At 38.7% G+C, this 27494-nt stretch overlaps 1 protein-coding gene and 1 pseudogene across 3 annotated transcripts in view; one reads left to right on the top strand and one right to left on the bottom strand.

Annotated features, from left to right (window-relative positions):
* ADAMTS12 (ADAM metallopeptidase with thrombospondin type 1 motif 12) overlaps positions 1-27494 on the top strand; it is a 528119-nt gene that overhangs the window by 332443 nt on the left and 168182 nt on the right. The gene's annotated exons all lie outside the window — the stretch shown is intronic.
* On the bottom strand, positions 283-18376 carry LOC140498779 (large ribosomal subunit protein uL16-like; annotated as a pseudogene).

The following is a 27494-nucleotide window of genomic DNA, read 5'->3' on the forward strand; positions in this document are numbered from 1 at the left end:
ACTATTAAACAGAGAAAAGTATGGTCATGAATCCATCCTCTGGGAATTTATAAACTGAAACAGGCTATCTTGACATGGACAAATCAATCAGTAAGTACTTAGCAGATATCCTGTACATGTAGTTTTCAATGAGGTATACTGTGAGGGAGTTACAATGGATGTATATGATACAGTCCCTGCCCCTTGAGGATTTCTCTCTCTGTCTCTCTCTTTTTCTCTCCCATCCCTCTCTCTCTTTCACTCTCTTTCTCCCCTCTTTCTCTCCATATATACCTACATAGACACACACATATATGTATACACACATATAGTTTTTATTTGTCCCTGCAAAGGGTAGATTTCAAAGATGTCATTTCTCATGAGTGGAGTATCCACTAGTTGTCCAAGAAGCCATCACTGGAGATATACTTAACCCTACAGCCATCAGGAATGATCAACTTCTCAGCTATCATATCTTTAAACTCATCATCATGGAACTTGGTAAGAGCTCCAAGAGGGAGATATGGATCCTCTGGTGGCCAGGGAACTTGAATTTGGCCCTCTGCAGAGCCTCAATTGCATATTCTTTATCCTGGACCTTGGTTGAGATGGACATGATGATCCGGCTAATGCACACTTGGGCTGCAGTGCCCTGAAGCTTTCCAAGGGCTCTCTCCCCATACCCCACATGGTAGTTAGGAGCCTATGGGCCCCTGCACAGGAAAATATCTTATTAGTATGGATGACATAAAAGGTATGCAATTGCACACAGAAATGAAAATCATCCTTACCACCATTCTTCACTTTGTACATGTTGGCATAGATCTGAGTGGCATCCAGGGCTTCTGAACATGGCTGTTCATATTCATCTAAAAAAAATATGAATACAAAATGGGAACTCATCCATTTTTGCTTTCCTTTTGCCAGGATATTGACTGGCTTCAGGGTCCTCCCTGCAGAAATGGAACTTTGGATATAGCTTGTGCCCATTTAGTAACTATACCTTGCAATACCTACAGCAGGGTGCAGAATGATAGCCTGTGGCAGCAGCATAATCAAGTATTCTATCTTTCTCCAGAGAAGAAACTCATGAACTTTTACAACTAGTACATGTGAATAGTGGGAGAAGAAAGGCTTGGGGGCACAATAGGTATTTGCTAATTCGTCTCAAGCGTGGTCTCCAGTTATTCACATCTATATTTTGCCACTGGATCCAAATGGCTCTGGAGGAGAGAGTAAGGCTGGTGACTTTGCTCAACCTTGCCTCACTGAAATCCAGTTCACTTGCATACCATTGCATCACTTCCCTGAAGTTATGGTCCTCTTTGAGAACAAAGGGCAAACACCACCACTCAGTCATTCAGTGTTGTTAGTTATATGTACGAAAAAATAGATTTAAAGAAGGAAATGAGTATAGTCTGAAATATTCAGATAAGGCTTCTTGGAGGAGATCAGACTGATAATGGACCTCAAAGAAGGGTCAAGATTTGAATCAGCAGAAGGGAGAAAGAAAGCAGCTCAATCAAAATCACACAATTGTAATTCAACAGGCAATATGTGGGATTGGAACAGCAGAAGAAATAACAAAACGAAAGATAAAAGTAGTAAACCTTGTAATGTTTGACTATAAAGTACATTCTGTATGGATGAGCATTGTATAATTGAAGTAGAGACAAGGGAGCCTCAGCAGTTCTGTGTCCAGGAGTAATGGGCTAGAGGAACTTTTTGATCTCCTTTGATCATAGTAATGGCCAGGAGTTGTCCATGTGCAAGGACAACAGTCCAAGAATCAAAGTGTAAAAAATGCCTGTTTTCCATATCAAGTAAGTTCATTTCCATGGGAACTGTTGATACTGGAATAAGTTAAGAACCAATTAGGAGAGATTCCATTTGCCTGGATGTGGTTTTTCTGAAGGTAGAGGGGAGAAACAGATGATTTTTCTAACTCCTTGTCAACCCCTGGCACCTGACTTTATAACTGCTGAAAATGCACTTGGGAGGATATGAAATAAAAGTTTTACTTATTAGCAAAAGGATAAAACTTGCATGCCTGGACTATGAGATGAGTGGCATGGCATTTAGAGTGACTGTGGTATGGTGGGAAGATCACTGGATTTTTGACTCTAAAGACCTTTGTTCAAATCCTGGCTTTGCAGCTTATCCATGTGAGCTTGGCTAAGTCATTTGTTTAATTATCCCATCCCTCTGTTTCCTCATATATAAAATGCTGATAATAAAACCCACACTTCCTACTCCTCAGGCTGGTGATAAACAGGGCACTTTGAAAACTGTGGTGCACTCTATAGAAATGCCAGTCATTAATGTTGTCCTTTCCACTGATTTTCAACCCAAAATAGATAAATAGCTACACAGTTGTCAAGGGCAACATCTGTCTCTCTGACAAAGAAGCTTTTGGTTATAAATCCCATGTATCTTTCTGAGATGTATGTCTGAGTCCTGAGAAACACATGTTATCTAAAAACCTGAGAACCTAAAATAACAAAAACTAACATGTCCATCCAAATGGTCACTGTCTGATCTTGTGGTGAGTCATTGATGGTGGACATGCTGGTGGGAGTGTGGAACTCTTCCCTTACAATGCTGAGGGCATCACATAAGGAGCCACCAAAGAGTATTCCTTAATTGTTCTATCTTTTCTTTTCAGAGATGGTACTGATACTGCCCTCCTTAGAGCAGGAACATCCAGTCCTTTACCCTTTGTGGTCCTTACTGTTGTTCACTTGTGTCCAACACTTTGTCACCCCATTTGGGGTTTTCTTGGCAAGGATAATGGAGAAGTTTGCCATTTCCTTCTCCAATTAATTTTACAGATAAGGAAACTGAAGCAAAGAGGGTTAAGTGACTTGCCCAGGGTCACATAGATACTAAGCATCTGAGGCCAGATTTGAACTCAGGAAGATGAGTCTTCCTGACTTCAGGTCCAACACTCTATCTGCTGTGCCACCTAACTGCCCCCTTTACCTCAGTGAAGATGTTTAATTAATTGTCTGGTAGCATGTTGTAGTAGAAGGAGTACCAATCTCAGAGTCAGGAGAGAGATGCAGGTCCAAATCCTGACTCTGACATTTGTAAGTTCTGTGACCTTGGACTCATTCTTTAACCTCTTTGATAATCAGTCTTGGTCATCTGAAAATTGGGGTGATAATGATATTTGTGCTAGTGGCTACATAGGGACAGCTAGGTGGGGCAGTGGATAGAGCACTAGTCATGTAGTCACGAGGACCAGTCTGAGTACAAATCCAGCCTGAAACATTAGCTCTTCGACCCTGGGCAAGTCACTCAACCCTCAATTAAGTTTCCTCAACTGTAAAATGAACTGGAGAAGGAAATGACAAACCATTCCAGTATCTTTGCCAAGAAAGATGGGATGATGGAGAGTTGGACATGACCAAAACAACTCAACAACAAAAGCCACGTAGGGGTGTTGTGAGAAAAGTGCCTTGTGGACCTTGAAACCTATGGAAGTAAGAATAGTTGATATTTCTAAAGTGCTTTTTCAGGTCTTCAAAGCATTTTATATATAGGAATTGGACTAGTGAATTCATTGGCATCCGATAAAATTAGGCATGTAAACTTGGGAGGTAGAAGGAAGCAGGGGTATGGATCTGTGATTTTACCAGCGCAATACCAGTGCAGATTGACAGCTAGTTCATAATTTACAGCCTTAGAAAATTGTCCTTAGCCCTGAGAGAGGTTGTGGTCATTCAGTTAACATGTGTGAAAAGTGGTACTTCAATAGGGTTCTTCCTCACTTCATAGGTAGCCCTCTATCTATTCTCCCATGACCATTTTGACAATGAGGATACTGAAGTAGAGTACTTAAATCCACACAACAAGAAGGTGTCAGAACCAGAATTCTCTAGTATGCCATCTGACTCATCTGCTAGTGACATAATAGTAAGTGGGTTAATATGAATGACAAAAGTATCAGTGACACTTGTTTCTAAATTGAGGCATTCTACAATTCACAACCATGTAGCATCATGGGGAGCATAACAGTGTTTACTAGATGGGTTCTGAGGTAAGAGGCAGCTTGGGTTCATTGGAAACCCTGAAATTTCCTAAACATAACCTAACCCAGTTTCTTGCTCCTGCTTAGTTCTGGGCATGGCGCATTTTCCACCTGCATCTCCTGACAAAAACACGAACACTGATGGAATAATTCAATAGTCGCCCCCCATCCAATTTCATGTTGTAATCTTGACTCTTGGCATTTTTATCTCATTTGTTTTGATTTTTGATGGATATATGTTATATATGTTATAGAATATGCTATATACACATATACATATAGAAATGTTATAGAACATATTATATATACATATACATACATAAATATGTATGTATTTGAGGTTTATAACATGGGAATCTTGGATGTTGGAGAGAAAACCCTAATTCTTAGATTAGCATCATGGAGGTTAAACCTGCTTTCCCACAACACTTTTCTTAGCACTGGTGTCCAAAACAGACTATTGAGCTGAATGACTCCTAGGTCTGACCCACTGTTACTGTGCTTACATTCTTGTGGTCTAATGTGGGACATTTTGATAATAATGTTGTAGATTAGGTGAAGAGAGTAGGGTTAGGGAAAGGCAGAAGATTTAGGTTCTACTCCTGCGTTTGCCTTTAAACTACCATGAAACTCTAAACTAGTGACCTACTCTCTCTGGACCCCAATTTCCTCATCTATAAAATGGAGTTAATAACTTTGTCCTGCTTATCCTGTAAGAAGTTATCATGAAGTTCAAACAAAATAATGAGTCTGAAAATACTTTTCAGTTTAATAGTTCAACTCAATGAGACATTTATTATGCACCTCATGTAGTAGAAGGCCCTGATGCTAGGCACTGGGAATCCTAGACAAAAATGGGAAGAAAATCCTTGAGAAGCGTATCTCCTCTTAGGAACTGGAGTGAAAAGGACACAGCATGTAAACAAGTAAGGAATGCAGCAATTCAATAAAGTAATTTATAGAGAAAGAAAATGTTAACCATTGGAGCCATCAGGAAGGCTTCATGGCAATACCTGAGCTGAGCTTTGAAGGGAGATAAGAATTCAGAAAAGAGGAGTTAAAGGAGGAGTGCATTGTAAGTCAAGAGATGCTCTGTGTTAGTGCAGTGAGGCAGGATTTGGGATGATGAGTGCAGAGAGTAATTAGCAGTCTCATTTGGCTAGGACAATGGGGTATGTGAAAGGGAGTAAGGTGCAAAATGACTACAAAGGTTATCACACAGTTCTGGAGATGGACAGGACCACGGAGAAAACCTCATACCCCTCATGCCTGAAGAAGAAAGCCTTTTACAACACATATGACCTATGGCCATCCAGCCTTTGCATCAGGATTTCTAGGAGGAGGAGCCTCTGGAAGCATCCCATTTGACTTTGGGGTAACTCTTATCATTAATAACATTTCCTGACATCAAGCCTCAGTTTACCTCTTTGAAACTTCTACCCCAGTTCTCCTACTTCTAGACTCAGGGGCCAAGCAGAACAAGTTCATTTTTTTCTTCTGTAAGACAACCTTTCAAATCCCAGTAGAAAGCCATTATATCCCATCTAAGTATTTTCTTCTCCAAAATAAACATTCCCAATTCCTTCAACTGATCTCCATAGGAAGAAGCTCTTCACGATTTTGACGCCCATCCCCAGGTGTTTTCTGTGTGCTTTTGTACGTAATAAATAATAATAATAAATTGACAATGCTCAATAAATGTGTTTTCCTTTAATTCATTCAATATCACTAATTCTTAACATATGATGCCCCAAACTCAATATGATATTGCAGATGTGCTCTGATGACTTCCTCCATTCCTGGAAGCTCAACCTCTCCTAATTTAATATAGCCTAAGATCTCTGTAGTTCTTTTGGTTTTTATATCACACTACTAACATCCAGGGATCCTCCAATTCACTAACAACCCCAGATCTTTTACAAACTGTCTAGCCAGGTCTTTCCCATCTTGTACTTGTAAGACTGTTTCTCAAACTTAAACGTAAGACTCTGAATGATTCTTTAGCAGATTTCATGTTTTGGATTCAATACAATTTTTCAGCCTCCAAGATATTTTTGGATCCTGACTCTTTCATCCACTGTGTTCGCTATCTCTTGGTTTTGTGTCATCTATAGATTTGATAAAGATACTCTCTGTCTTTATCTGAGAAACTAATAAATATGTTAAATAGCATTGGGCCAAAATACAACATTGGGTCAAAAACAGATCTCTGAGGCACTTTGTTGGGGTTGCTGCCATCCAGTCACCTTTCAGTCATGCTTGACTCTTCACAACTCCATTTGGGGCTTTCTTGGCAGACTCTGCAATGGTTTGCCATTTCCTTCTCCAGCTCATTTTATAGATGAGGAAACTGAGGCAAACAGGGTTAAGTGATTTGCCAAGGATCACACAGCTAGTAAGTGTCTGATGCTGAATTTGAACTGAGATCTTCCTGACTCTAGTCCTGGTCCTCTATCTACTGCACCATCTAGTTGTCCGTACTTTGTTGGCAGCAGTGTACATGATGACTAAAGGGAGAAAATGGAAGAAGGGAAATCAACTAGGAAGCTATTACAACAATCCAGCTAAGAGGTGGTGAGGCCTGAACTAGGGTGGTGGCTGCATGGGTGGAGAGAAGAAAATGGATAAAAGAGATATAATGGATACATAACTGACAAGACTTTGCATCTGACTTGTTATTTGAGTCAGGATGAAAAAGAATGAAAGAATGATGATGACTTCACAATTATGAGCCTTTTTGACGAGGCCAGTGGTAGCACCCTTAGCAAAAACAGAGGCATTTGAAGGAGAGATGGGGTTGGTATTAATGCTTTTAAATCCATAAATGGAAGTAAGACAAAGAATTCCTGTACTGAAAAACATCCCCAGTGCTATTAAAGCCTTACATGGTGGATGTGTTATTGGAATTTTTTTTTGAGTATGAGTTAGATTAGAGATGAGGTCATGTTCAATTCTGAAATTCTGTGATTCTGTAATTCACATAATTCTTTCAATTACATTAGAAATAGGAAAAATACTTCTCTTTTTAGATGAAGGACAGGCTGCATTATCCCTCTTTCTTTGCTTTAAGCTTTTTGTACCTGCTAGGACTGAAACTGTTCAAACATGAGGGAGTTCAGCTAAACACTACATTGTAACCTACTTTGTGCTTGCACTCAACCACCCTCCGTTACCTCTGAGATTCTTTATACATCCTTCTCATATTCCACTGAATCACTGTGTGATCTAGGGCAAGTCCTTTCGTCTCCATGGACCTCATTTATAAAATGAAGGCACTGAATGCACCCAATGATCTCCAAGGACCTTTCTAATGCTGAGGCTCTGTGATTCCATACTTTGGCCAATGTTGGCTTCTTAGCTCACCTGAGGAGCTGCTATGTGTATGACTTTTATCACCACAATTTATTTTCCCCTCTCATCTCCCTACAGCCTGCTTCCCATGCTGGTCGTGTACACAGAAAATGAAGACTATGATGGATTTAAAACATATTCCCCTGAATTGACTAACCCATTCTGGTTTTTCAGTACCATAGCTTTCCCTTAGAAGCTTCCCATGGATTACCATCAATGAGATCATAGGATCATAGTTTCAGATGGGGTTGAATGGGACCAATACCTTCATTTTGCAGAGGGGCAAAGAGAATCTCAGCACTGAAGTGAATTGACTTAGGTCACATAGCAATTGGCGGACTATACAATTTATTGAGTCAAAATGTTAATGACTGGATAAATGACTGTTTAGAGAGCTCCTTTGATCTCCTGACTGATCATTGAAGGAGAAGCAAACCTTATTAGCTCTTGGGGAATGAAATTTCTTCTCTCCTTCATCCTCTTTTAGGAAATGACTGGTATCTGTATTGAGTGCTGTGAGTTTCCTGGAATTTTCCTCTCCATCGAAATGCTTTTTTTCCCTTTAACAGTGAACTCATTTGCCATCATTTGGGTAAATTACTTTTCTCATCTGCTACTTACCATACAGGCCTGCTGGTGCTTGTTGCCCTTGACCTTTAAAAGAAAGATTAAATTTAGAGCCAGAACAATGCAGTTATAGTCTTCCCCTGATAGACTATCAAAAATTGGCCATGTGGAATAGGATGGTAGAGAAAATGGAGAAGTCCTGTGTATTCATGTGAAAGGAAAGATTTCTTTGGAGAGAAGTGGTTAGGGACCTTAGGAATCCCCACTTTTCAAAAAGTAGCCTGTACTTTAGGAATCCTGGACCTTTGGAGGTCATAAGATCACAGTGATGGATCATGCGTTAAAGAGCATTCAAGCTGTGGGATCATATTGAGGTCTCCTCAGTTCTCTCTTTTGACTTCCTATTACAAAATAATATTAGGGGATTATTATAGTCTAATGTTTTTGGTCCCATACCTGGGCAAGAAAATCTTAACCATTTTTAGCTATCAAATTCTGAACTGAGTCCCTACACTAAATCCTCTGTCCATTTCAAAGTCTAGCTACTTTTCTTGAGGAAACTGGGTAAAAGTTCAGAAAATTAACTCAATGCTCCTTAACTGATAGAATTAGAATCTTGCCTAGATGGGGAGCCCCTGGGGCCCGTGATTAATCCACTTAAGATCATTACCTCCTTTTTCCAGGCCTTGACAGGATTCCAATAATCATCAGACTTAGAGAAGGAATAAGAATTTGACTACTTGTTAGTAGAACTGTGTTGAGTTCACCTTTGACTGGATGGAAAGGAGACTCCTTTAGAGCTGGACATCTCAATTGGGGCGTCAGGGAAATTGTAGACCTGAATGGAAAACAAATTGCATCTTTATATTCACTCAATACTACCTGAAATTTAGAATTTTCTTCCATTATGAATGTCAGCATCAAATCATAGTAGTGTTAGCAATATCTGTGATCTTTTCCCCAACAGAAATGACAGATATTTTCACATCACATTACAACTGTTAGAGATATATCAAAATGTCACTTATGCTCATTGACTACTTCAAAATTACTCTAGTTATTCAAGCTGTTGCTAGAGCATGACCCAGTCTTCCTACCTACAGATGCTCTTCCAACATAACTGGTCCATTGTCAAAGGTCCATAGGTTTCAAAGGACTGCCAAAGGGGTCCAACCTCCTCCCCCTACCATGATTAAAAATCTCAGCCTTAGAAAAAGTGTCAACACAGGGACTGAATGATTTAGAACTGTGTTGTCAAGCTCACCACATATTAACTTAGAAAACCACAAATTAGCATTATTTCTCTTGCATTGTATTGTGTTTTTTATTTTGTTAAACACTTCCCAGGTACATTTAATCTGGTTCCTGCCGCACTCCCTGATATGTGGTGTTTGACACCTCTGATTTAGAAAAATTAATTTCTCAGATATGCCAACATTTTAAGGTGCTATTGTCCTGAAAATGTTAACTGAATTCTCAACCCCTGCTTAATCCTGACTAGGAAATGTTGCCATTTCTTTTACTCTAAGATGTCTTTGTTAGGGAGATTTTAGACAGGTAATTCTGCCTGTCTGTTGACCTCTCTCTAAACAGAAATGTTTAGAATTAGTTTAATCTAAATTAATAAAAATTAATTTCTTGCAGGCATGTACCGAACACAGAGTGTAGAATTTTCTTCTTCCCAGTCCAACCCTTGTGCTTTCTCGCATGAAGGAAGCGAGGCCCTTTGTAGGTGAAATGAATGGACAAAGGTAGCCGAGGTAGCCGAGCCCATTTCCTTAGGTAATCAGAAGTGTTGGAAGGTAAACTGCAATCTTGTTTTTTGAAACCTTTCGTTTACCAGAACTCAGGAAAATAATATAGTTTTTTAAAAAGCCCTGGACCGGGGAGAGAACAAGCAGTTATTAAGAGCCTACTAGGTGCCAGGCTGTACTAAACACATTTACAAATTTTATCTCATTTGAGCAAAAGTCAGACCATCTGAGTCTGAGTCCTACCCCACTTTGACTTTGTGACCCTGAATAAATCTTAGCCTCCCTCATCCATGTCATTGTAATTCTTGCACTTCCAAGGCATGTAAGTGGTGCAGTAGAGCACAGGACCTAGAGTCAAAAAGACATGAGTTTAAATTTGGTCTCAGGCACTTTCTAGCTATATGATCCTGGGAAAGTCATTTCACCTCTGTCTTACTTTCCTCATCTGTAAAATGGGAATAATAATAGCACCTACCTCTCAGGGTTGTTGTGAAGAGCAAAGGAGGTGATATTTGTAAAGTGCCTAGCACAGCAGATTGCAACAGATGCTTAATGAATGTTTCCTTCCTTCTTGCCTTTCTGCTTTCCTTCTTGGCTTCCTTCCTTCTTCCCTTTCTCCATTTCTTCCTTCCTTCTTTCTTTCTTCCTACCTATCTCACATGTTCTATGTAAACCTTAAAAGTATCAGAAATGTGAGGATCACATTCTAATCACCTAAGCAATGGTCTACATACAAATTTTAGGAAGTAGAAGCCCTTCAAATATCCAAATGAAAGCTGTTTGAAATCCATTGTCAAAACTGAAATATAAGGAAGAACGTCTTCCTCTCCCAGAGCCACTTTTTATTTCCCTCTGGTCAGATATTATATCTGATTTACCCTTCTCTTCTGATGTTCACTTCTTAAGATTGTTGTCAGAAGTGAATGAACAGTTGTGTGATCAACTTAATTGAGAATGCAGCCTTTGATGTGTTATGATCATTCTTTTCTCAAATTGCTTTCTTTGATAGATCTAATCAGACAAAGGAAACTTCAGGAGAATCAGAATTTTAGAACTGGAAGACTCCTTAGAGAGCTAGCTTTCTACCCAATGGAGGAATCTCCTCTGTGATATCCATGACAGGTAGTCCTCCAACTCCTGTTTGAATGCTTTCAATGGCAGGAAGCTCATAATTTCATAATCCATTCTGTTTCCATCTCTCTCTTTGTTAGAATGGTTTTTTTTATTTTGAGCCATAATGTAGTGTGGAAGAGAGGACAGTGAATTTGAAGCAAGAACCCTGAATTTGAGCCCTAGTTCTATTACTTACTAGTGGTGTGACCTTGGGCAAGAGACTTAATTTCTCTCTGCCTTCCTTTCTAATCTGTAAATATGGTGTGTGTGTGTGTGTGTGTGTGTGTGTGTGTGTGTGTGTGAGAGAGAGAGAGACAGAGACAGAGACAGAGACAGAGACAGTAGACTAAATAATGAAATCTCTCCTCCAAATCCCATGAAAAATCTACCATCTCTTAATTCCTGCTTATTGATCCTCCTTCTTACATTTATTGATTATTGACAAAACTATTTGTCTCAGTACAGCCAAATGTATCCTTCAAAGCTCTTTCCCAACAAAGAATCTCCCATCCATATCCTGAAGTCATGCAGGACTCTGTAGAGATGTGACTTCAGAGTTACCTTTGTACAAAGATTGTCTGATTATCAATATGGAGCAACACCTAAGGCAAGGGGACATATGCTTAACAAAAGTCATCATTGCTGTCCTGATATCCAGAGCAGGGATTAAATCCAAGTTAGGGATCTATTGCAGGGATTAGTATCCTGGAATCTATGGACCAAGAGGTCTGTGAAGTTAGATATGAAAAGAAAAACTTTAATTTCACTACATTCTAATTGAAATTTAGCATTTCCTTCAATTGTTTAAAAACATGTTTTGGAACAGGGGTTCATCAGACTGTCAAAGGAATCCGTGACACATAAAAGATGACTAACCCCTCACATAGAGGGTAAGATTCTTGAGATGTTTTTTGCTTCAGATGATGTTGTGCTGATTGTCATTTAGCTCTGGAACATTCAGGGTTTCTTTGCTGAAATTCCGTAATTTCTGCTGCTCCAGAGAGTTCAGCCTAATGATGCGCAAAGAAAAAGCAGATGGATTAAGAATGAATATTTTCCCAATTACGATAGACTTTTTGATATGCTGCCCATTGAGTAGTGCAACATAGTACCCCTACATTGGATAGGTACTGCTGATGGACAAGAACTTCCTTAGCCCAGACTGCAAAGGCGAAAATGAGTGGGTTGAAGAATATTTGGAAGATATGTGCTGTACTTCTGATGATTCCAGGCTGTTTCCTGCCCACAGAGCCCACATTTTAAAATCTTAGCATCCTCAAGGCAATACCATATGGCTACAACTCATGGATCTCAGAAGAATCAAAATCCTGTGACCCAAGAAGTAATGGAGAGGTCTGTAATGAACATAAGTGGGTTTCATCAAGTTACTAGTAATGACCTGGAATCAAGAAGTAGCATAAAAGTCATAATCAAAAATACTGATGTATGAAAAAGGAGACAGCCCAGTTAATAAAGAATACAATAGTAACATGTGGATAGCCCACAGGCTTGCGTGGTGGCCACAAAATATTGAAAGATTCAGAGAAAGATTTTCTATGGAAGATTTATGGGAAGGCACAGACAAAAATCACACTGGATGAGAAAACAAAGATGGACTGAAATGTGTACTCCTATGGAGAGTTTCTCTACCATTGGGACCAAAGGTGACCAAATTATCTACAGCAAAGGTGTCAAATGCTTCTCTATACTCTCCAGTGCAGCCTCAACCAGATTAAAATGTATTTGGGAAATATTTAACAAAATGAAATAATAAAATACAAGGTTAATAAGTCAATGAGCATAGCCACAGGGAGTCTTATGTATGGTTTAGTGACCCAATTTCTATTTGAGCTTGATACCATTGGTCTGCACAACCTATGGCCCAGGGCCAGTTCTATAGACGCACCAAAGGATGTCAGATGTTTTGCTCTCCATTTTTCTTGGGTCACCTGAAATCCTTTGGTCTGTGGGCTGCAAGTTGTGCAGGCCTGCTCTAAAGTTCTGCCAAGGATCCACACCAAACTGATGAGTTTGTTGTTGCTAGAATTCATCATTTTTTCTAGTTTTGAAAACGGAGATGGTTGCTGTCTTTGGTGTTTTGGCATGTCTTATAAACTCATTTAAAGTTTCTAAATGTCCTCTGCAGATCTGACCATATCACTTCCCTTCCCCCATTCAATAAACTCCAACAGCCCCTTGTCACCTCCAGGATCAAATAAAAATCCACTTTGGCATTCAAAGCAGTGCGTGATCTGACCTCCTCCTACTTTGTTAGTCTTACACCTCTGTGATCTGATGCTAATGTCTTGCTATTCTTGGTATAAGACACTCATCTCTGGCTCAGGGCGTTCTCTGGCTGTCCCCTACGTATGGAATGCTTTTCCTCCTTATCTTCACCTGGTTTTCTTAATGTCCAATTAAAATCCCCCCTTTATAGGAAGTCATTCCTCATCCCCCTCAATTCTAGTGCCTTCCCTCTATTAATTCCAGTTTTTCTTGTCTCTAGTTTGTTTGCACATAGCTGTCTGCTCCCTGAGGGCAGTGATTTTTCTTTGTGTTTCTTTATACCCCTAGAACTTAGCACAGTGCCTGGCACATTGTAAATACTTGATTAATAAATGCTTATTGACTGATGATTGACTTGGGTTTTGATTAAAGAATAACAATCAACATCTGTTCTGCCCCTCCCCTTTTGGATCCAACTGGTGCTATTGTAGATAAAGGGAATTCCTGGCAAGGAATTCAGGTCAGCAACTTGTAGTTCTAGTTAGTGTTTAATCAATTAATGGTGTCCGACTTTGTGACCCAGCGTAGGCTTTTCTTGGCAGAGATACGGCCATTTCCTTCTCCAACTCATTTGACACATGAGAAACTAAGGCAGAGTCAAGTGATTTGCCGAGAGTCACGGGGCAAATGTCTGAAGCTGGTAAAGGTCTGAAGCTGGATTTGAGTTCCAGTCCTCCTAACTCCAGGGCTAACATTGTATCTATTGTGCCACAAAGAATTTTCTCAACGTTTACAAATTGCTTTCCTCAAATCGTCTGTAGGGTACAAGCCCCATTATTTCCATTTCATGGATAGGGAAACTAAGTCTCAAAGAAATAAAGTGACTCATGGCCACGTAGCTAATATGTGTCAGACATGGGGTTGAATCTAGATTTCTCTACCTCTGTTCTAGCTCCTTCTGCAGCATCATGTTGCCCTTTAAGGATATTCGCTGCATCCTTTTCAATGTTGTAATTATTCTCCTTGGTAGAGCCAAAAGGGGGAAATAATTCGAGCACTTCTTTTTCTCTGTTAACATCAATGAGCATTTTCTGCACCCAAACAATTCAAACCATTTTTAAAAAGTCTACGTGCTCCTTCCTTTACTTATTCCAAATCTTTGTGAATGCATACGTAATGGATTTCAACTTAAGTTGTTTTTATTGTTTAGTTGTTTCAGTCACATCTGACTCTTTGTGACCCCACTTGGGAATTTCTTGACAAAGACACTGGAGTGGTTGCCATTTCCTTCTCCAGCTCATTTTGCAGATGAGGAAAGGGAGGCAAACAGGGTTAAGTGATTTGCTAGTCATGTAGCTAGTAAGTATCTGAGGCTGAATTTGAACCCAGCTCTTCCTGACTCCAGATCCAGTATTCTATCCACTGGACCATCAGCTGTGACATATATAGAGAGAATCTCTCATAAATATTTAAAGAGAGATAGAATCTCTCCATAAATGGGGGGGGGGAGGGGAGAGAGGCAAAGACAGAGAGAGACAGAGACAGAAAGAGAGACAGAGAGAGAGACAGAGAGAGAAAGATGTGGAGAGGAGTCTCTTCTGTAATCACAGAATCATCTCTCAATATTTTAAAGCCTCTTTGGCGTCCTGATCAGTTTTCCAAATCTCAGCTCACTCTGTGCTCTAGCTGTCCTCACTTTACTCTTATCACAGACCACTCTTGTATTTGCCCTTCATTATGTTCTTCTTCTCTGTTTTGTATGCATCCTTTTAAAACTCTGAGCTTGGAGAGCTCTCTTCCTTCACTGCAGTATTATTACAGGATTTAGAATCTAAAAGGCCCTTAGAAATTGTTTAATGTAGGAGTTTTGAACCTAGACTTTTTAAACACTGAACTTGTTTTTGTTAATATTAGAATATACTTGGCTTTTAAAAAAAATAATCCTTTGTATGTTATTTTATGCATTTAAGAACTTTATTCTGAAAGGCATCTCATAGGCTCCACGAGTCTGCCAAAGAGAACTTTGACACAAACACAATTAAGACTCTGAAGTCTAATCCAGTTCCCTCATTTTATATATGAAGTGACTGAGGCCCAGAGAAAGCGAATGTCTATTCTCACAGAACAGTCTCTCTGATTGTTTCCCTCCACTTGTTCCTTATGATTTATGATTGTTTTATCCAAATTTCATATTTCAATGCTTCCCATCCTTCTTGAGCGATCATCCATTTGAAGTCTTTGGCCATCCTGTCATACTTCTTTGGGTTTGTTTCCTTGCTGTTTCTTTTTTCTGACCATGACAATGTTCAGCGCTCTAAAGTCTAGGGTATCAGGCTAGCTGTGTCCAGAAGAGGCACTTCCTTTGCTTCTGTGAATTTAAAGATGGGATGGTGACCTTCTTATCCAAATTCTTGTCATTTCCACTTCATCAGTTATAGTAGTTCAAAAGTTTTTACTTAAATGAATAATGAACATGGAAAGATGTGAACACCAGCAATAGTACCTGACAGGCAAACTGAGTGACCCTGAATCTTTCCAGAATCTTCAGCAGGAGGCAGATTTGGCATTAGGAGTCATCGGCCATGGCAACAGAAAATCCATTGTGCTAACAAAGACCAATCAAAATCGAAACAATTACTCACTCCATTTCTTCTATGACACTTGGTTTCAGAAGTCAGAGTAGACAAGCACAATTACTTTCCAATCCTATATATTCTCATACCCCTACCCTGGGAGGTCTGTGAAGCAGAGTAGAGCAATAAAAGCCAATGATAGTTCAAAGGAATGTCTAGATTGTGGAGGCTTTTGATGTCTGGCTTGTGTTTGTATTTTAGCTTAAAAGCAATAGGTAGATATTGAAGATTTTTGAGCAGAGAAATGACCTGTTTCTTAGGAAAAAATTTTTTGGCATTGTGTTAAAGATGGATTGGAGAGGGAAGAAGATGGAAGCAAGAAGATTCATTAAGAGACCAATTAGAAAAGACTTGTTGGGCATCATACTAAGAAAGATCTTGAGTGCCAGACTTTGAAGTTATATTAGGCAAGGGGAAGCCATTGAAAATAACTTTTGAGAAAGGGACTGGCATGATCTGAGTGAGAAATTTGGAAGATAAATTTGGTAGCAAAGCATAAACTGAATAGGAGTGGGGAGTGACTGGAGAAGAAACTAGTTACTATGGTGTTAGGATACTCCGTGTGAAGTAATGAGGACTAGGATTAAGGAATAGAAAAGAGGGGATGGATATAGAAAATATTTTGCAAAACTTGAAAGCATATTTTGAAAGTATTTGCATTTCTACTCTTTTCCTCTTACCTGGAATATGTCCCATTGCAATGTCAATGTGTTCCAGATTGAATTAGAAGAATCAGCAGGGGAAGGGAACAAGCATTTATATACTATCTATTATGTGTCAGGCACTATGCCGAGCATTTTACAAACATCTCATTTGATCCTCACAATAATCCTTTGAGGCAGGTACTATAATTATTCCATGTTACGACTGTATAGCAGAATTTTTGTCCTCACTGATTTGTATGTGTGGATGAAAGAAGCTCAACTTGTTCCAGTATGAATATATTTGATGGCATGGTCTTCAGCAACAAAGGACGAACACACTTTATTTGACCTACTGCAGAAACATGCCACGGAAAGCTGTCCCAAGTAGGGAATTTAAGCTAAATTTGAAGAAATTAAAACTCTGTAAATTATTTGCTCACAAATTTATACATTCATACTAAAAAAAAAAAAAAAGAGCAAACAAACTGCAATCTGGCATGGTAGAGAGCCCAATTTGGAGTCAGGAAGACCCAGCTTTCATGTTTCAGCTCTGACATATACCACCTGCGTAATTCTGGGCAAGTTACTTATGTCCTCTGCATGTTCCAGGCTGCTCTCCAAGACTAAAAGGTGCTGATCTATATTGGGGGTACAAGTTTCCCTACTGAGAGTTCCCTACACCAATCAAATCACAGGCCTGAATCAATCAATCAAAAGTATTTGTGTCTTCTTGTTTAAGGCACAATACTAAACTTTGGGGATACAAAGAAAGGTAAATAATCTACTTCAAGGGGCTCACATTCCAATGGGATGGGGAGTAACCTGTAAATAGCCAGGTATAATATACACAGAAAGAATTGATGGAATATACTCTGAAAGGAGGCTACATTGGGATGAGGGAGAGGATTAGGAAAAACCTCATTCAGAACATAACATTTGAGAAGAGTCTTGGAGGATGCCAGAGATTCTAAGAGGTGGAAGTGAGGAGAGAGAGCATTTCTGGGCCTGGGGTACTGCCAGTACAGAGATATGAGAGGAGTGTCTTTTGTAAGGAAACCCACATGGGCTTGAGATGCAAAGACAAAAATAAAACACTTGTACGTAAATAAATTTTTTTAATGATGGAATCCAGGGTGTTCTATGAACCAGCCTCCTAAAAGTCTGTGGCATCATCAATATACCACCAACCCCCGCTGGTGCCAACTACAAATCTCTTCTCACTGTGGTAATCAATCTTTTGGCTCCATGAGGTGGCCAAGAACTTTTTCTCTTATCTGGGGCACTCATCCCTCCACTCCTGGGTACCCTAGACATTAACAAGGGGGATCTTGAAGCTTCTCTCCTGCATTTGCCAGTGATTGTAATCTCTCTGGCAGAGCCCACATTTATAGTCACGACGTATCACCTTGGGGATTCCTCCCAATTAATAATCAACTTTGCACAAATCATTTCCCTCTCCCTCTCCCTCTCCCTCTCCCTCTCCCTCTCCCTAATTTACCCAATTGGTAAAATGAGAAGGTTGGATTAAGTCATGACAAAGGTCTGTTTTTGTGATCCTATGATATTTGCATCTCAATATTCTTTGTAAATAATAAATTCACCCCAAAAGTGGTGTTCTGTCTTTTTACAAAATTTTATCTACCTTTTCAATTTAAAGATTAGGAAACGGACACCAAGAGATAAAGTTCATTGCTTAAAGACACAATTTCTTTCATAGACTAATAAGATACCAACTTCATTGCCCTTTAATGGAAGAATAGTTACAGGTCTCTTTTCCCCTTGAGAGAAGGATGCAAAATATTTAAAAATTTAAAAGGACCAAATTAAGTCTTGATGAGATTCACATGATTTAAGACCTTGAGATACTTGCCATGATTCAATTTGTAACATTACGCTGTCAACTATAGGTCAGATCTCCACCAGAAATAGCCACTCAGAATAGCTGGTACTACAGTCATTGCATTATATAGATATGACATTAAATTGTTTTCTTCTAAAGAAAACTATTTCCTCTTATAAAGATTCAGAAAGGCTTTGTCCTACCTGATTAAATTCCAAGTGTGCCACATGTGCCATTTCGGAATTGTAATACTGAAAAGCTCATTTTGCTTCACCATATGCAGAATGGCCACTACTGCAACTAAGAGCAATTTAGCCATTTTTTGCAATATATATTTATTTATTTCACTAAATATTCCCCAATTCCATGTAAAAATTTCAGATTTTTTTAAATTTAGAATTCCAAACTCTCTGCCTCCTACCTCTCCCCCACCCCTTGAGAAGGCAAGTGATGTATCAGTTTTACATGTGAAGTCATGCAAAACATTTCTATATGAGCCATGTTGCAAAAGAAAACACCCAGAAATAATAAAGTGAAATAAATATGCTTGCATCTGTACTCTGAGTTCATCAGTTTTCTCTGTGGAGATGGATTGCATTTTTTCATCATGGGTCCTTTGCAATTGTCTTGATCAGAGTAACTAAGGCTTTCTCAGCTGATAATCATTACAATACTGCTGTTACTATGAACAATAATGTTCTCCTAGTTCTGCTCATTTAACTCTGCATCCGTTCATATGTCTTTCCAGATTTTTCTGAAACCATCCTGCTCATCATTTGTTATAGCATAATAGTATTCTATCACAATCATATACCACAACTTGTTCATCCATTCCCCAACCGAAAGGTGTCCCCTCATTTTGCAGTTCTTTGTCACCAGAAAAAGCTGCTATAAGCATTTTTGTACAAATAGATTCTTTTTCCTTTTCATTTTATCTCTTTGGGATATAGACCTAGTAGTTGTATTGTTGGATCAGACAGTATGCACGATTTTATAGCCCTTTTGGTGTTTCAAATTGTTCTACAGAATGGTTGGATTACTTCACAATCCCACCAACAGTACATTAGGGTCCTAATTTTCCCACATCCCCTTCAGCATTTGTCATTTTCCTTTCCTGTCATTTTAATTAGTCTATTAGGCATGAGGTGGTATCTCAGAGGTTTTTTATTTTGCATTTCTCTAATAGTGATTTAGAGTTTTTTTTCCCATGTGACCACTAATAGTTTTTATTTCTTCTTCTGAAAACTGCCTGTGCATATCCTTTGACCATTTGTCAACTGGGAAAAGACTTGCACTTTTATAAAATTGGTCCAGTTCCCCGTATCTTGATGCCTATCATGCAGGCTGTAAAAATTTCCCCCTAGTTTTCTATTTTCCTTATGATTTTGCCTGTTTTGTTAATTCCCTTTTAATTTTATGTAATCGAAACTATCCATTTTACTTCCCATGATCCTCTCTACCCCTTGTTTGGTCATAAACTTTTCTCTTATTCATAGATCTGACAGGTAAAATTTTCAGTGTTCTCCTAATTTACTTATGATGTCACCCTAAATCATTTATCCATTTTAACTTTTTCTTGTTATGGTGTGAGATGTTGGTCTATGCCTAGCTTCTGCCAAACTGCTTTCCAGTTTTCCCAGCAATTTTTGTCAAATAGTGAGTTCTTGCCCCAGAAACTTGAATCTTTGGGTTTATCAAGCATTAAATTACTACGGTCATTTCCTACTGTTTATTGCGTACCTAATTTATTCTACTGATCTACTCCTCTTTTTCCTAGATACTACCAGATTCTTTTCATGATTACCACTTTATAATATAGTTTAAAACCTGGCACTGTGAAGCTGCCTTCCTTCACATTTTTTTTCATGAATTTCCCTGGATGCAGCCACTTTTTACTACATTATGGATTTCACAGAGAATTTTAAATGTGTTTCAATCACCTGAAGTCCTCATCACTTTTCATATGGGAATGTTAAGATCCACTGAGTTTCATTTGCAGAAAGGTAGCAGACCTTGAGCATTTACTTTATTTTGTCAATGTTTTATGAATGCCTTTTATTCTTTAGACCACAGTCATTTTCCAGTAACCATTGCCATTGAGTTCTTCCTAATTATAAACAAAAACAGCTAAACAAAAATCAACCAACAGAATCAACCAGAATTACCCAATGCAATGACTGTATATCAGGCAACAACAATTAAGGCTTTACTGTGCCCCCAGCCACTGTGCTGAATGTCAGGGACACAAGGAGAAGACAAAAAAATATCCCCTTTCTTCAAGGAGCATACATTTTAGTGGGAGACATATATTTACAGATGAAAGTTAACCTTATAGGAGAAAGTATGAGCAATTGGGTGTGTTGAATGGAGGATTGGGAAAGGCTTCTTTCCAAAAGTAGCATTTGAGTTGGTCTTGAAGAAAGTCAAAAGGCAGGGCGGGGGGGGGAGACAGACAGACAGAGACAGAGAGAGAGAGAGAGAGAGAGAGAGAGAGAGAGAGAGAGAGAGAGAGAGAGAGAGAGAGAGAGAGAGAGAGAGAGAGAGAAAGAGAGACAGATACGGAGACAGAGAGACAGATACAGAGACAGAGAGACAGATACAGAGACAGAGAGACAGAGACAGAGAGAATGAATACAATAGTGAGGGGAATACAGTCCAAAGGAACAGATATGGAAGAGAATCATGTGTGAGACATAGCAAGTAGGCAAGTATGGCTGGACTGTAGGGATCAGGTTGGGGAGAAATGTATAGAGGCCAGGTTGTAAAAATCTTTCAATGCAAATATTTAGGGATTTGTATTTGATTCCAGAGGTGTCGGGAGCTACTGGAATTTGCTGAGTAGAGTGGTGACATGGTCAGACTCCGATGCATTTGGAAAAATGACTGGTAGCTACATGGAAGATGTATTGGTAGAGGGAGATATGCAGTAGGCAGGCCAATTAGAAGGCTATCAGAATAGTTTGGGTGAGAAATGATTGAGGGTCTGAACTAGGAATGTGGTCATGTGAGTGAAGAGAAGGGGGTATTTAGGAGAAATTATATGAAGGCAGAAAGGATAAGCTGTAGAGGCAGCTATATGGTACAGTGGATAGAGCACTGGGCCTGGAGTCTGCAAGAACCTGATTTCAAATCAGACCTCAGATATTTCCTAGCTGTGTGACTCTGGGCAAATCACTTAACCTCTCTGTTTGCCATAGCTTCCTCAACTGCAAAATGGGGATAATAATAGCACCTCCCTCTCAGGGTTGCTATGGGGATCAAATAGGATAATATTGGTAAAGTGCTTAGCACAAAACTTGGTACAAAATAGGTGCTTAAAAATGCCTACTCCTTTCCCTTCTCTTCCCTTATTGTCTCAACGAAGTGAGTGAGAATGACTTGTCAATGATGACAACAGTGACTGTATATGTAATATTCTTAACCCATGCTTCATCTTCTCTCTACTGTGAGGAGGGAAATGTGCTTCTTTACAGGTTTTTTGGAATAAAAATTGGCCATTAAGAATATGCACTATAAAGTTAAAAAAATAATTGGGATCGAAACCATTAGAGAAATAATGAGAACCAATGTTCGGCACTAACTCAGGAAATTTTCATCTCTTTCTTTGAGTGAGTAGTGGGAGAATTCCTGAGAATACATTCTTTGTTGAAGACTCACAGTCTGAGCATGTGGAAACTACCTTATAAGCCCCTCTGGGACTGTTTGGACATGTAGCATCTCTTATCTTACTGAATCATAGAGTTTGAGGTTGGAAGGGATTTCAGAGACTGTCTAATCCAATCCATACCCAGAGAAGAATTCCTCTGTGCTGTATCAGGACATTTTTTTTCCTTTCATGCCTCTTCAGTTTCTACCTTTTGGTCCCAGTTCTGGTCCCTGGGGCTTAAGAAAAGGAATCTAATCCTTTATTCAGATGACAGCCCTTCGAAGCTTTGGAGACAGATATCTTCTCAGGTAAATTTCCCAGTTCTAACAACTTCTCTTCACATGACATGAACTTGAGTCTCTTGGGCATCCTAGTTACCTTCCTCCCAAGAGTCCCCAGTTTAATTAATGACTTTCATAAAATATGGCACCCAGAATGGAACACAGGCTCATTCTTAGCCAGCTGGCAATTGGTTTTTCCAGTCATAGCAGGAGGTTGCCTTTCTCTCCCTTTTTATTCTCTGCAGTTAGCAAGTAGGTTTTGCTTTTTTTTTATCCCTCTCTGATAGCCAAACACCATCATGAATGTTTCCTTTCCTAGAAATTTATAACTTTCAAACAGACTCCTGACATCATCCCCCTTGCATCTAAGTACCCAATTCCCTGGGGAAAATTAAGCCCTTCCAGTGAACATCTAATGACTTACATTGAAGCATTAAGCAAATAATTTAACAATAAAGTCTTGTCTTCTTGGGAATCAGTCTGAGACCAAATATAAGATTTGGATAAATTAAATCAAACATCTGAATGTTACTGTCATCCCTGAACTCCGTCCCTAGATTGAAGACCAAACTACTACAGTTTCACCTCTGCAATTTGTATACATCTCTGGTATCTTTCCCAGCCCTTGTACTTATATGGCCTCTACCCTAGTTGAGACCCTAATTGCTTCCAGTTGGTCATCTTGCAGCCAGCCTCCCTGCTCTAATTACTTCACACCACAACTGAAATAGACTTCTTAAACTCTGATTATGGCACTCCTCTCCCCCATCCCTACCCCTTAAAAAACTTTAATGATTCCTCCTTGCTTATAAGAAAAAACAAAACAAATCTCTTCATCTGTTATTCCAGACTATCCATAATTAGGCTTAACCTTATCTTTCCAATCTTATGAGAAACATTCTTTTTCAGGCACAGAAGTTGCAACCCAAGTGGACGAGTGGCTCTTCCCTCATCCTGTGATGCCATTTCCTACTCCCCCACACTGGAGGTTTATTCATCTCTAACATCACTGCTTCAAGCACAATAAGTATTTAAGAAAAGCCACTGTTGCATGTTACAATAGGCAGCTGGATAAACTCAGCAGGAAGAGAAGAGCGAGGATAGATTACTCCTGGGGAATTTTGTTGGACAAACTCCTTTTTCCATGGCGCAGAAATCAGACAAAGATCTTCAAGGGCTCAGAGCTGTATGCCTTTGCTCTGCGTAAGCCCAGCAATACCTTGTCCTTTCTTTCCTCTTTCCTTCTCCTTGGCAACCATGCAGTATACACTGTTTCAGGAAATTATTTTTCTGAGTTCTATGCACCTGGGCTAGTTCCTTTTATCACTGGGAGGTCAGGATTTCTTTATAGGTGACATTGAAAATTTCCTTTTTATTCCAGTTAATACAGTGAGCCTATAATGCCCCTAAAAGTTGGAAAAGAAGGAAAGGGTTTTGGACATAGACCTACATCTTGGTTTTTCTCAGATGTTTTCTCCTTAAAATATTTTATCCTTTTCTTCTTGCTGTCTTTTTAAATTTTTAAAAATATATATATTGTTTATTTATTTTAACACTTTTTTAAAACAACTGAGTTCCAAATTCTCTCCTTCCCTTTGACTCACTGATGAAGCAAGCGATATGATATCAACTATACATGTGAAATCATGCAAAATATACTTTCATATTAGCCATGTCACAAAAAATAAGAGAAATAAAATGAGAAAATTAATTATTCTTCAATTTTTATTCAAAGTTCATCAGTTTTCTCTCTGACTATGGGTAGCATTTTTTATTTTGTATCATTCAGAACTCTCTTGGATCCCTGTATTGATCAGAATAGCTAAGTCTTTCACAATTGATCATTGTTACTGTGTTGCTGTTATAGTATATAATGTTCTCCTGGTTCTGTTCACTTCACTTTGCATCAGTTCATACAATTCTTCCCAGGCTTTCCTGGAACCATCCTGCTCATCATTTCTTATACCACAATGTTACTCCATCATAATTATATACAACAACTTGTTCAGTTATTCCTCAATTGATGAGCATCCCTTCAATTTGATAGAGTAGATTTTATTTTTCTAAATATTTGATTTTCTCCAATTACATGTAAAAACAATTAACTTTTTATAAATACTTTGAGTTTTAAATTTTCTCCTTCCTTCTCTTCCATTGCTCTTATTGAAGATGGCAAGCAGTTTGATGGTGGTCATAGATATATAATCATATAAAACATATTTCTGTATTAGTCATGCTGTGAATAAAAAACACAGTAAAAAAAAACCAAGAAAAAATGAAGAAAGTAAAAGCAAGTATGCTTTTATCTACATTCAGCCTCCATCAGTTATTTCTCTGGAGAGAGATAGCATTTTTCATCATAAGTCCTTCAGTATTGTCATGGATCGTTGCATTTTTGAGAATATCTAAATCATTCTCAGTTGATCATCATACAATATTGCTTTTGCTTTGCAGAGTGTTCTTCTGATTCCACTCACTTCACTTTGCATCAGTTCATGTAAGTCTTTCCAAAGTTTTCTGAAACCACTCTGCTCATCATTTCTTACAACATAATAGCATTCCATCAATCTTAGGGTACAATCTGTTCAGCCATTCCTCAACTGATGAGCATCCCCTTAATTTCCAATTCTTTGCCACCATGAAAAGAACTGCTATAAATATGTTTGTACATATAGATCATTTTCCAGTATCTTTTTTTTATCTCTTTGGGATACATACCTAGTAGTGGTATTACATTAGTGTCTCAAGTTTCCTACATCTCTTCCAACATTTGTCATTTTCCTTTTTGTTGTATTAGTCAATCAGATAGATATAGGGCAATATCTCAGAATTGTTTTAATTTGCATTTCTCTAATCAATAGTGATTTAGAATATTTTTTGTATGGCTATCTGTAACTTTGATTACTTTGAATAAAAACTACCTCCTCATATTTTTTGACCCTTTATCAATTGAAAAATGGCTCTTTTTTTTTTTTTAATAAATTTGGCCCTGTTCTCTACATGATTGAGAAATGAAACCTTTATCAGAAAGACTTACTATATATTTTTTCACAGTCCTGATTACTAGTGGTATCTCCCTCCCCCTATTTCCCTCATTTATCCTATTCCCTCTCTCTCCTTTCACCCTGTCCATCCTCAAAAACCATTTTATTTCTGACTGCTGCCTCCCCAAATTTGCCTTCCCTTTTATCAATCCCCCTTTTTCTTATTTCCGTCTTCTTCTACTTTCCTGCATGTTACTCTCTTTTTGAGCTAATTCCAATGAGAGTGGAATTGCTCCCACTTACCTCCCCCATCTTCCCCTCCCCTGTAAAAGCTCTTTCATGCCTTCTTTACATGAAATAATTTACCCTGTTATACTTCCCCTTTTTTCCTCCCAGTACATTCCTCTTTCTAACCGCTAAAATTTATTTTTTTGGGTATCATCCCATCATATTCAACTCATACTCATGTCTCTGTCCATGTATGCTCCTTCTAACTGCCTAAATAATGAGAAAATTCTTGTGAGCTCTAAGTATCATCTTCACATGTTGGAATGTAAACAGCTTGACTTTATTGAGTCCCTTATTATTTTCTTTCCTTTTTGCCTTTATATGCTTCTCTTGATTTTTTTATTTGAAAATCAAATTTTCAATTCATCTCTGGTCTTTTCATCAAGAATACTTGAAATTCCCCTGTTTCATTCAATATCCATTATTTCCCCTGAAGGATTATACTAAGTTTTGGTGGATAGGTAATTCTCGCTTGTATCCCTAGCACCTTTGCCTTCAGAAATATCATATTCAAAACCCTTTAAACCTTCATTATTGAAGTTGCTAAGTTTTGTGTTATCCTGACTGTGGCTCCATATTTGAATTGTTTCTTTCTAGCTGTATGCAATATTTTCTTATTAACCAGGGACCTCTGGAATTTGGTTATAATATTTCTGGGATTTTCATTTTGAGATTTCTTTCAGGAGGTGATCAGTGGATTCTTTTGATTTCTGTCTTACTTTCTGATTCTAGAATATCAGGGCAATTTTCCTTGATAATTTCTTAAAAGATGATGCCTAGGCTCTTTTTTTATCGTGGTTTTCAAGTCATCCAACAATTCTTAAATTATCTCTCCTGGATCTATTTTCTAGCTCATTTAAAAAAAAAAGATAGCTTACATTTTCTCCTATTTTTTCTATTTTTTGATATTTTATTGGTTCTTAATGTCACATGGAGTCATTAGCTTCCATTTGCTCACTTCTGTTTTTCAATGAGCTTTTGTACCTCCTTTTTTCATTTGTCTACTTCTGCTTTTTAAGGTGTTATCTTCATTGGATCTTTGTGCCTCATTTATCATTTGGCCTATTCTGGTTTTTAAGGTGTTATTTTCTTTAGTATATTTTGTGCCTCCTTTACTAATCTGTTTATTCTTTTTTCATGATTTTCCTTCATCACTGTCTTTCCCCAATTATTTCTTTACATCTCTTATTTGATGTTTTAAACTGTTTTTGAGTTCTTTCAAGAGTTCTTTTTGAGGTGGAGATCAATTCACATTTTCCTTTGAGGCTTTGGATGTAGCAATTTACTTTGTTTTCTTCTAAGTTTGTGTTTTGATCTTCCCTGTCACCATAATAATGTTCTATGGTCAGGATCCTTTTTTGTTCTTTACTCATTTTCCCAGCCTATTCCTTGACTTTTAACTCTGTTGAAGTTGGTCTCTACTACCAGTGTGGAGGGGGCATTGTCCCAAGCCTCAGCATTGTTGGACATCTGTTTTCAGTGCTAGTTCCAGGGGTCTATAAGCTTTCAGTTCTTCTAAGGTGATATGATCTAAGGAAAGGTATGCTTTCTACTCTTCTGGCTTGTGCTCTGTTTTGTGATTGATCACAAGCACTCTTTTCTGTCCTGGAGATGTGACAAGGGTCCCCATTCCCTTGCGGTTGCAAGGTTTGGTATGAGAGTACTCTTCCTCACCCTGGGCCTCTGACCAGGAATACAACCCTGATTCAAGTATGGGCAATGCAAGAGTCCTGCACCCAGTGCCAGCAAGGGTACCCCTTTATTCTCTTTCTGACCCTCTTACTATCTATGGGCTGAGAGCTCTGGAAGCAGCTTCTGCCACTGCTGATTCAGTCACCCCCAGGGCCTGCTGCCCTGGACTGTGCTCCTTCTCATCTTGATACAATAGATCTTTTCTCCTGACCTTCTAAGTTGTCTTGGACTGGAAAATGGTTATACCTCATCCTTTAGTGGGTTCTGCTGCTCCAGAACTTATCTTGAGGCATTATTTAAAGTTGTTTGAAGGAGAATTGGGGAGAGCCCAGGTTTGTTCCTGCCTTTTCCCCACCATCTTGGCTTCTCTTCTTGTTGTCTTTAAAAATATCCAAATATCTCTTTAGTTTGACTCAGCTTTTGGCTGACTAGCTTGTTGAGTAGCTTGTTGGCTACTCAAAGT

This window comes from Notamacropus eugenii, chromosome 4 (genome assembly GCF_028372415.1).
Source record: "Notamacropus eugenii isolate mMacEug1 chromosome 4, mMacEug1.pri_v2, whole genome shotgun sequence".
Taxonomy (NCBI): domain Eukaryota; kingdom Metazoa; phylum Chordata; class Mammalia; order Diprotodontia; family Macropodidae; genus Notamacropus; species Notamacropus eugenii.